Raw genomic sequence first — 10,666 nt, forward strand, 5'->3', positions numbered from 1 at the left:
CCAATGTCTGTAAAATAAAATCCAACTCCCCTGGACGTCTGAGGTCTTCTGCGAACTAGACATGCTCGTCTTAACATCCTCAGCTTTAAATATTTCTTGAGGCCCCTCTATGTTATCAAGCTGATTTGCTGGCCGTGTTCTCCACGTGACACCGTGCCCACATGCACCTATATCTTTGCGTAGCCCGTTGCCTGTATATGGAAGGCAGGATCCGAGGTTTCTGACCCCTTGAGTCTGGTTTCCTCCTCTCCTTGCAAATCCTATTATTACTCACCTCTTCCCAGGCTTTCTGATAGATCTCCTTTGGCTACATACAATGCTATCTACAATACACAGTCTCTTTAGCATCTGTATACATTTCCATAATTAATTTCCACGTGTTTATATTACTCTGGAACAATGTCTTCAGTTTTGGATATGTATTATTTCCTTAAAGAGACTATGGAAATTCTTCAGGGGAGGAATTTTAACAGCCTTGTCAGCCACAAGGGTGATAAAGAGTATTAAAAGAAATAGTTTATGTAGAAGTACTTTGTAAACCACCAAGTTTTTATTCAAATACTGCGTTGGAATAGCAGTGGTGTGGCTGAAAAGCCAAGGATTTGGACTTAGAAGTTTGACGTTGAAGAGCTGAATTCCCTTACTAACTCTATCTCTCACCAGTTATATTTTTATAAGCAAAATTTAATCTTTCCTGAGTTCCAGTAACCTCACCCGTAAAATGGCCATAAGATGCCTTACAGGGTAGAGAGGGAGTTTTGAAGATCAAAGAAATTGACAGAAATAAAAACTATTTACAAACTTTAAAGCATCATATAATGTGTATATTGTTCAGTAATGACAAGGTAAGCACTTGGTTAATAAATGTTGACACAATGACCAATACATGTTGCCTTAGTGATTCAAAAAGATTATAAGATGGAGAGCACATACCACTGTGGCATAAGCAGCATCACTTCATAGCTGGAATTTCAGAGCCAATGTAAATCGCTTTAGTGATGCTCACACACTGAATGTCCCTTATTATTTATAGAAGTAAAGACTTCAGATGGATGTTAATAAAGTTTTTAAAAATGTCATATAAAAACAGTATTTCTTTTAGAGTAATTTACTATGTTTATTTAATTATGAGGGACTTTTGAAAGGGTAAACACTGTTTTAGGTCCTGGTAAAGACAGTTTAAGTCCTTTTTGTCAGGGATCTTCCAATCCAATGGTGGGTAACATATATGTAAACAAAATGACTACAGATCATAATAAATGTTATGAAGATAGTAGTAGTATGGGCTGGAGATGGCACATTCAGGAAAGATGTCAAGGACGAGATGACATTTAAGCTGAGGTTGGAGGATGAAGAGCCACAGAAAGCCCAGGAAAAGGCAGGCCAGTCTGAGAGGAGTGAGGGCATACGCCCTGCGGCAGGAAAGGGCTGGCTGTGATAAGAGGCCTATGAGGTTGGAGCCTAGTGATTAAAGAGAAGTCTGGAGCCAGATCATGCAAAGCCTGGCAGGCCTTGGTGAGACGTTTGGATTTTATTCTATGTTGAAATGGGGCTAAGAGGGCTTACATATTATTGAGATTATAATTATACTTAAAAAAAAATCGGTGTTACCATAATATAATATCTTGGGTCACTTCACAAAGCTTAGCATGATTTAGTTCAAAATATAAGTTTAAAAGAAAAGAACTGGGCATTTTTAAATCTGGGCATCCGCCACATGGGTGGGGTGCATGAGGAGGAGCTGTATCAGTAGGTTCTACCTGCTGCTGTTCTTACCTTCAAATGCAAGCTATCTCATCAGTTGTCCAGAGGGCAGACAGGCCACCTTCAGGTAGCCTTTAAATAGATTCCCAAGACATAAGGAGACTGTTGATGTGCTGATATGAAGGGATCCCAAAAAGAAGTTGAGAGGAAAAACCCTGCTCACAATGAAGGCCTATCAATACTTACATATGCATAAGAAACTGATAGCATGGGTCACACCTAGGAGTAGCTGGGGAGTAGAGAGGCACAGAATTCTTGCTGTCTACTCTTTTATATTTGTTTAATATTCTAAACAATGTGAATGTATTACCTATTCAAAAAAATTAAAATCCAATGTTTTCAGTATAGATCCTTATCTTAAAGGAAATGAACAATATTCTAGAATTGGTGAGAAGGAACTTGTATTGCTGGGTAAACCTAAGTTATTCCATATGATTAAAAGGACGTTTAAGGTTAAGATCTATGTTGTCCAATGAGCCATGTGTCTATTTAACTTTAAATGAACTTAAGTAAATCAAATTTAAAATTCAGTTCACTAGCCACAGTTCAAGTACTCAATAGCCGTTAGCTGTATGTGACTAATGACTACCCTATTGGACAGCACAGATATAGAACATTTCCCCATTACAGAAAGTTCAATCAGACAGCCTGCTAGAGTCTTCTGCAGAATAGAACCAGGGTTATGAACTAGTTTAAAACTTAGCTGAGCCCTGGCCAGTGTTTCTCGTGGTTAGAGCATTGGCCCCAGCACCAAAAGGTCTCAGGTTTGATTCCAGATCAAGGGCACGTACCTGGGTTGCAGGTTCGCTCTCTGCCCTGGTTGGGGTGTGCGCAGGAAGCAACCAGTAGATGTGGTCTCTCTCACATGGATATTTCTCTCCCTTCTTCTCTCCCTCATGCCCTCAGTTCCTCCCCCTCTTCCTTCCACTCTCTCTGAAAAGCAATGGGAATAAAAACCATCCTCAGTGAGGATTAACAACAACAACAACAAAGTTTGGCTGATCAATACATAGAGACTCGGGAGTACAAAAATTCAAATATTCCAAAATGACTCACTAGAATGGCACTTTGAGGTGCAATAAAAACTGTCAACATTAGATTTCTAAGGCAGTTAAGGATGTGATTTTGTCACTACAAAAAAATAGTTTGCACTAGTATAGACACTGGCAGTTATGGACTAAGAGTTAACAATTATTCTTCTAAATGTAAACTTACATTAAGTAAAACTAAAATACTTGATATTTCCTGAATTTGATATTCTGTACCAATTCAGTGATTCAAATAGTACTAACATGATAATATGAGTCAAATACTACTTTCAGCTTCTCATTAAATATAAGTAATGAGGCTCAATTATATTCGACTTCTTTAGTACAATTCACCAACTTTTTCATTTTGGCTATCATTATGAACTCAGCTTTTTACATATTAATACATTTCAACTAACCATAGTCATTATTTTCCTTTTGATACTCAAATTGACAGAACTTAGCCAATGGGTTTCCCCTTAAACTGGCTTCTGTGTTCTTCCATGCAACACCATTACTTTTGGAAAACATTATTGCTTTCTGGCTCAGTAAAATATTCTAAGATTCACCTGTACCTTCCCAGACCCAGACGTGAATCAACCATTTTTCTAAGGTATATTGTTTCCTTTAAGTGAAAAATAGTATTTGGCTCCATAATTTAGGCATTAGGAGTGATATAATCAAGTTCATGGAGTAATATTGTTCCTTGGCCATTTCATTGAATAGAGCTAGAAAAGACATATTTTAGTAAATGATATTAGATTATATTATTATTTCCAACTTATTTCTTACATTACAGTATGATTCTTCAATTTTTTAATTCTTCATCTAAATTATATTTTCCTTTTTTATAACTCAATGAAACACTCAATTATCACACTAAATAAAAATGTTTACTTCTTAACAAAGTTAGCATACACATTTTTTGATCTAATAATAAAAGCATAAAATATTACTACAAATGTTAATACTAATAGTAAAATTGCTTTTTTCTCTTAGAATGCATCTCGCTAAGGCTGTCCAGTCAATGAATTTGCTACTCGTAATAAGTCTTCATTTTGCAGGCTTATCTAATACTTACAAGCATATGGTTCACTCTTGTCTTAGTCCATGTGAGGCATCAGCAGAGAGACAACTTGCCCTTCTGATTTTTGGATGTAGTGTTCTTTCAGCTCCTCACTTTTACCTTTTGAGAAATCAGGATTTTGTTTTTCAAATGCAAATTACTCATCAATAGTTAAATGGCAAATAGGCTATCTTCACATTATCCTTTAAAAATAGATTTTTATATGGAAAAAAATGGACAACAGTCCAAAATTATTAGTGAAAAGAAAATGGTATTACTGGGTAAACCGTAAGTAATTCTAATAGATTAAAAAAAAAAATCTAGACAATAGCCCTGGTAGCTCAATTGGTTAGAGTGTCGTCCCCATAAGCCAAAGTTGGGGGTTCAATCTCGTCAGGGCACATACAAGAAACAACCAATGAATGCATGGACAAGTGAAACAAAAGTCAACGTTTCTGTCTCTCTCCCTCTCTCCTTTTCTCTCTCTAAAATCAATAAATAAAAATTTTTAAAAATCTAGACTAAGTGGGGGAGAGTGGGAAGAGATTAACCACGAATTGACATGAATATGCAAAACCCATGGACACAGACAATAGTGAGGTAGGGATGGAGAGATGGAAGGGGCCAACGGGGGCAGGGGACGGAGGGAGGGGGGAGGGGACATCTGCAATACTTTCAACAATAAAGATAAATTTAAAAAACTCTATACTATATAACTCTAGATTTCCCAAGTCAGACACACACTGGACAGGTACTTACACATGTAATTTTGTCACTACAATCCCTCAATGTGCACTGTGAGGACAGAGGGCAGTTACCCACCATTTAGCAGAAACACAGTTTCTTGCTGAACCAGAACTGATTTCCCCTTAATTCTAACAGGTAGGTCACGTACGCCTCAGGAGAGCTGCTGCAGTGCTCTATGGGGCCCACCCCAGAGGAGGGGGCGCATCACTGAGTGCATTGCTAAGGGTCTGTGCCTGGGGCCCACCTGTGTGCTGACCTTCTCTGGAGCGGCTTGCTAAATGGTGGCTGTTATTAAATTAGGAAACTCAGCCTGATTGCTCCTCTCATGCCCCCAGTCCCAAACCCCCAAAGGTGAGTTCAATACACCTGCCCTTTGTACCCAGAGCACTTTGTGCTCACCCTCCTACTGTACCACTTACATTGTAATTTTTGGTAATCATGTCTGTCACCCCATTAGACTGTACTTCATGTAACATTTTATCATTATAGAGGTCTCTGGAAAATATACCCCTTCGGTTGGGAGTTGCAATATTCCCTCATTTTTCACATTAAATAGGCCTCTTAATGTTAAACTTAAATACCTCATGAAACCAGACAACTCTGATTTAGCCTAAGATATATTATGTAAGGTATATCCTAGAGAGAAGTAACTTAAAATTTATTTGTAAGGTATTTATAAATCTCTAGATTTATTCTAGAGAACTTTGCAATACATTTACTAAAACGTAAAACAAAACAAAAACCGCACATAGAAGTGAGTTGAACAGCTTATAAAATTTGTTCTTTACCTTAAATGTATTGTTATTCTTTATATTTATGTACTTAGGTTATTTGTGCCTTAGGAGCCATGGTCCTAGAGTATAATCCATTTCAAAGTTCTCACACTGACCCCTCCTACATTTTTCACACCCTAGAAAGGCAATTGATTTACATTAGGTTTTTCTGCCCTGGCCAGTGTGGCTCCGTTGGTTGGGTGTTGTCCCATGCACCAAAGGTTGCTGGTTCTATTCCAGGTCAGAGCACAAGCCTGGGTTGCAGGCTTCATCCCCTGTAGGGGGCATGTAGGAGGCAGCCAATCTATGTCTCTTTCTCTCTCCCTCTCTCTCCAAAAGATCAATAAAAATATTTCAAATTAGGTTTTTCTTTTCTTGTTATTCATCTAATATTTACATTCTCTCAATGTAGCCATTGCATTTTTCTGTCCTCCAAGTCAGTAACAGTTGTGTGTGTGTGTGTGTGTGTGTGTATACTTTTTTTTACAGCTGTCTGTGTAGTATCTGTTTAATACTTCTGCCATGAATTTGAATTTAGTATCTGCCAAGTTGATGTGCAGTTATATCTATAGAACTATAGAATCCAATAAATGGTAGCACACTGTACATGATGTAATGTCATATAGTTTCCTATTCAGGTCTCACAATAATTCTATTAGGTAAGTATTGGTATGCCTGTTATAGTATCCCTGCATAGTATCTGTATACCCTATTCTTAAAGAAGTTCCACCGAAACCGGTTTGGCTCAGTGGATAGAGCATCGGCCTGTGGACTGAAAGGTCCCAGGTTCGATTCCGGTCAAGGGCATGTACCTGGTTTGCAGGCACATCCCCAGTAGGAGATGTGCATGAGGCAGCTGATTGATGTTTCTCTCTCATCGATGTTTCTAGCTCTCTATCTCTCTCCCTTCCTCTCTGTAATAAATCTATAAAATATATTTTTTAAAAAAAAGAACAGCACTTTGTAAAAAACCTAAGTGTTCTAAGATTTCTCTAAGTTTTTTATTCTCTTCTACGACAAAGCCTTTAATTACCCTTTTCTTCCAATATTGTTTCTGTGTTGGTGATCCTAAGTAGGTCTCTGTTTCAAGATCTTACTTGGCAATCATTTTCTCAGAACTGTTATGTTACATCATCTGACATACAATGTCAGAACCGATCTAAAACTCTTTTATAAATTCCTTTCTTGGTTCTTGGTTGGTAGGAGGAAAATAATGTATGTAATACATATGGGAGAAAACATAACATCTGAAGGGGACCCTTATTATAGGAAATCCTTCTGATCATGGCATGACAATTTACAAGTTTGTATAGGTGTTGTGTTCCTCACCAACCCACAAATCTAATGAAGCAAATAGCTATTCTTCTCAAGCACTGTGTAGTTTGGATCATGAACATTATCTAATATTTTTCTATGTTAAGGATCTACATAAAGTGTATCCTTTCACTTGGGAGGAGACCACTATATTCTCTTACTATTCACTTCAAATATCTCAATAACACCTAAGATCTCATAAGCCCAGTCAACTTCATTATACATTACATGAAACACTAGTCAGTCTGACTATATTCTGAATATAGCCTGAAAATTATTTATAAATCTCTAGTGAAGTTCAAGTGAACAAGTTCTCTAGAGAATTCTACCTTTTATTTGTTAAAACAAGTTAAATGAATGGTGTTGATGTCATTAAACATTCTTAGGCACCAACAGTGAAATGCTGCACATATAAAGACACTAGAGGCCTTGTGCACGAATTCATGCATGGGTGGGGTCCGGCCAGCCCGAATTAGGGGGTTGGGGGGAGGGGCCATCCCCAATCAGGGTGGGGGAGGGCCGATCAGGGCTGCAGTGCACGTCATAGCAACCAGTCATTCCAGTCGTTCCAGTGTTCCAGTTAATTAGGGCTGAGCCGGCCAGGGTGGGGGCTGCAGGAGGTCAGCTGGCTGGCTCTGCCCTCGATCTGGGTGTGTGTGTGGGATGACAGGGGGTGGGGCTGGTTGGGGGGAGGGGCCATCCCCAATCAGGGTGGGGGAGGGCCGATCAGGGCTGCAGTGCACGTCATAGCAACCAGTCATTCCAGTCGTTCCAGTGTTCCAGTGTTCCAGTCGCTTGGCTTTTATATATATATAGGATTTTCTGTCCTACAGCTTTGTGATCTAAAATTAGATGTACACAGGCAAACAGATAAACACAGCACATTTTTTAAGACCAAAAAGAAATGAGAAAAATGAGAGCAGTGAATCAAAAAGCCAACGGGAATAGACAAATATTACATCTTCTGACTTTTAACTACCTCTACTCTGATAGAGGTAGTTACCTTAACTACCTCTATCAGACGCTATCATACTGCTAGTCAAAGAGGGAGGCTGTCCGGTAGTCCCTGAAGGCTGACAGAACGTTAATGGTATCACCACCGTAAGTGTCCTCGGCTTCAGGGGTCCAGAAACTCCTTTTATCCAGCAGTCCTTGCTTGTCCCTTCTTGCCCGACTCTGGGCACTAGAAGTCTACTACCTCCAAGCACATCACTGAAAATGAGCACCCAGCCAGTATGTTAGGAAATACTCCCTCCAGTAGTCTGTGGGGTTTAGCAGGAGGACAGGGCAGCAGGCTGCCCGGCGGCCTGAACTTGAACACAGCTGCTCTAGGTGCCCGGGCGAACTTCAGGTTGTTATCTCCCGATTAAGCCCCATCCTTGTGTGGTCAGTACATTAGCCTGACTGGCCTTCTCCCTCGGGTTAAAAAACAAAACAAAACAAAAAAACCCTCCAATGTGCCAGGCTTTATGATCGGTAATAGAGATACAGATAAATAGAACACCGGCTCTATTTTAGAGCTTACAAGTGATTTCATAAACAGACTATTTACAAACAATGTGGTAAATGTAGTGGCAGAGGGGTGGTCAAGGTAAAGCCCAATGGAGTGGTCAGAGAGGGTGACAGGAAGGCTGGGAATAGTCTGGAAGCTGGGCAGAACCAGGAGACTCGTAGCCCAGAAGCCTAGAGCGTGTATTAAAAAAAAAAAAAAAAAGAGGGAGAAAAACAGGGTCAGATTCTACAGATGTCAAACAAAATTAACCAGAAGAGAGTGCACTGGATTGTCAAACAGAAGAGGAATCACTGATGACTGCTGAGAGGGCGGTCTGAGTGGAAGTGGGAGAGAGTGTATCATCGAGGGGTTGAGGAATTAAGGGGAGACAAGAAGTGGAAATAAAAAGTGTGGCTTTGAAAAAGAGAGTAAATCAGAGAATATAGCCCATAAGGGAGAGTTTGTTTGATTTTTTTATCTGAGAGAAACGAGCTTGGTGGAGGTAATGAGAAAGAGGTGACTTGATTCATGGACCAAGGGAACAGGCTCTTGGTTTCAGATCCCACTGCTATTTCCTTCTGAGATGAGCTCCTACTCCCTCTCCTGAGTCAACTAGCTCCCTCTCCTCAGGGACCGGCTTGGCTTCTAGTCTTCCCTGTACATACGCAACTGTACCTCCCTCAAATATGACAAGGACATGCCCTGCATGCCAACAACTACAGCTGCCTAAGAATCCTGATGGCCAGTTTCCTTCTCAAAGTACTTACTAATCTACAAAGAGCTGGTGTAACTTTCCAGTGACTAGAATACTTCTGTCTGCTGCCCAGGGCTTCCATTTCCTGCGTCAAGGTGCCCCAGAAGCTCAGCTAATTAATTGGACTTCTCAATTGGGAAGTTGCTGGTTCAAAATGGATTCACAACCAAGCGAAGTCTTTTGAGAGTTATTTAATGCAAGCTCTAGTGCAACCCGAGTAGTGACGGGAGTGCTCAAACCCACCCTAGATAGTGCTGGCCAAACTCTTGTTCTCTGGACAAAATTTTCTAGACTCTAAGCAGACCATTTTTTTTTCACCTTTGTTATTTATAGTCATGTTTTAGTGAAGTCCAACCAGACACTCTGTACCCTTATCTTCCTCTACCGGAAGTATATGTTAAAATCCCCTGGATAGATAATCCTGGTAACTATGATTGGTTTGGATAGTTTAAACTTGGTGTAGTTTAATTTACAAGTTATTGGGGGTGATCTTCCTTCACCCCTTTATTGAGTATGACTCTTTTTTATCCCTCTTTGGTTTTATGTATTGTCTCTGTCCAGGATTTAATTGAAATACTAAAATAAAGTCATGTTTTATTTTCAAGTACGATAATGGAACTTTTACCCTCTTTTTAAAGAAAACAAATTTAGAATCTAATTAAAAACTGTCATAGGTAGGATGCTGGCTGGGATTGGATGTTGACTGTACTGAATCCAATGCCCATATCTATGACCACCAGAGGAACTCATCATAACCCTCTGAGGACTGGAGTTTGTTTTTGTCTCCCATCCATCTTCCTTACTTATGAATATAGTAATAGTACTCTCCCCTTGACAGGCACTCTATATATCGATGGATCGATTTTAACCGGAGTTCTAATAGATTGTTATTTACCATTTAGGAATAGATGTGTCTTCTTAAGGCACAGTCCTGAGTTTTTTGGCTCTTTTGCCTAATAAAGCACATGAAGCAACATGTTTTTTCAGGAATATTATCTTTCTTCCATCCAAGATAGGAGTGAAAGAGCACTTACGTGGCTGGTTTAAATGTTAATTAAATGACAATGCAGCGCCCGGTGCAGACCTGCCAATACGCTTGGCATGCACTGAAGTTTACTGAGATGAAGAATGCGCTGGGCAATCATTTGAGGCCGTTTCCCTTAACAGTAAAATAAAAAAATTACTACTTGCTCCTCGTCCCACACAAGATTGCTGTAGGGAACAGATGGTCGAATGTTTATGCGAGTTTGGAAAACTATTGAACACATTAGTGCTTTATAGTGGGAATTTGTGTTGATATAGCCATTCCCATTAACCGGCATTATCTGTGGCTCATACTCATTCCATTTCGCACTGCTATCACAGGCCGCAGCGAATGCAGGACACTGTCTTAAGCGCGCACTGCCGCGTCTCAGACTCTTCCTAAATGTGCCTCACTTGCAGGTGTGCGGTGTCATGGGAAACGGTGACTCAATACTTTATCTTTTTTTTTCTTTTCTCGAGTCCTTCTGCCTCAAAAGACATTTCTGGCTGGAAGAGCACGAATCGATGCCTCCGACCCAGCACGTTAAGTTCACACTGACCACCATCCTTTAACCAGGGAAGCGGACCAAGACCCCCAAACAGCTCCCCCAAATGACAGCCACTGACCAACGACCGGTCTAAGGAGGACTGAGGGGCGTCTGCGGCTCGGGAACCACAGGACCGGGAGCCCGAGGACCCCTCCCC

This window comes from Myotis davidii, unplaced genomic scaffold, assembly GCF_000327345.1.
Source record: "Myotis davidii unplaced genomic scaffold, ASM32734v1 scaffold497, whole genome shotgun sequence".
In the NCBI taxonomy this organism is placed as follows: Eukaryota; Metazoa; Chordata; class Mammalia; order Chiroptera; family Vespertilionidae; genus Myotis; species Myotis davidii.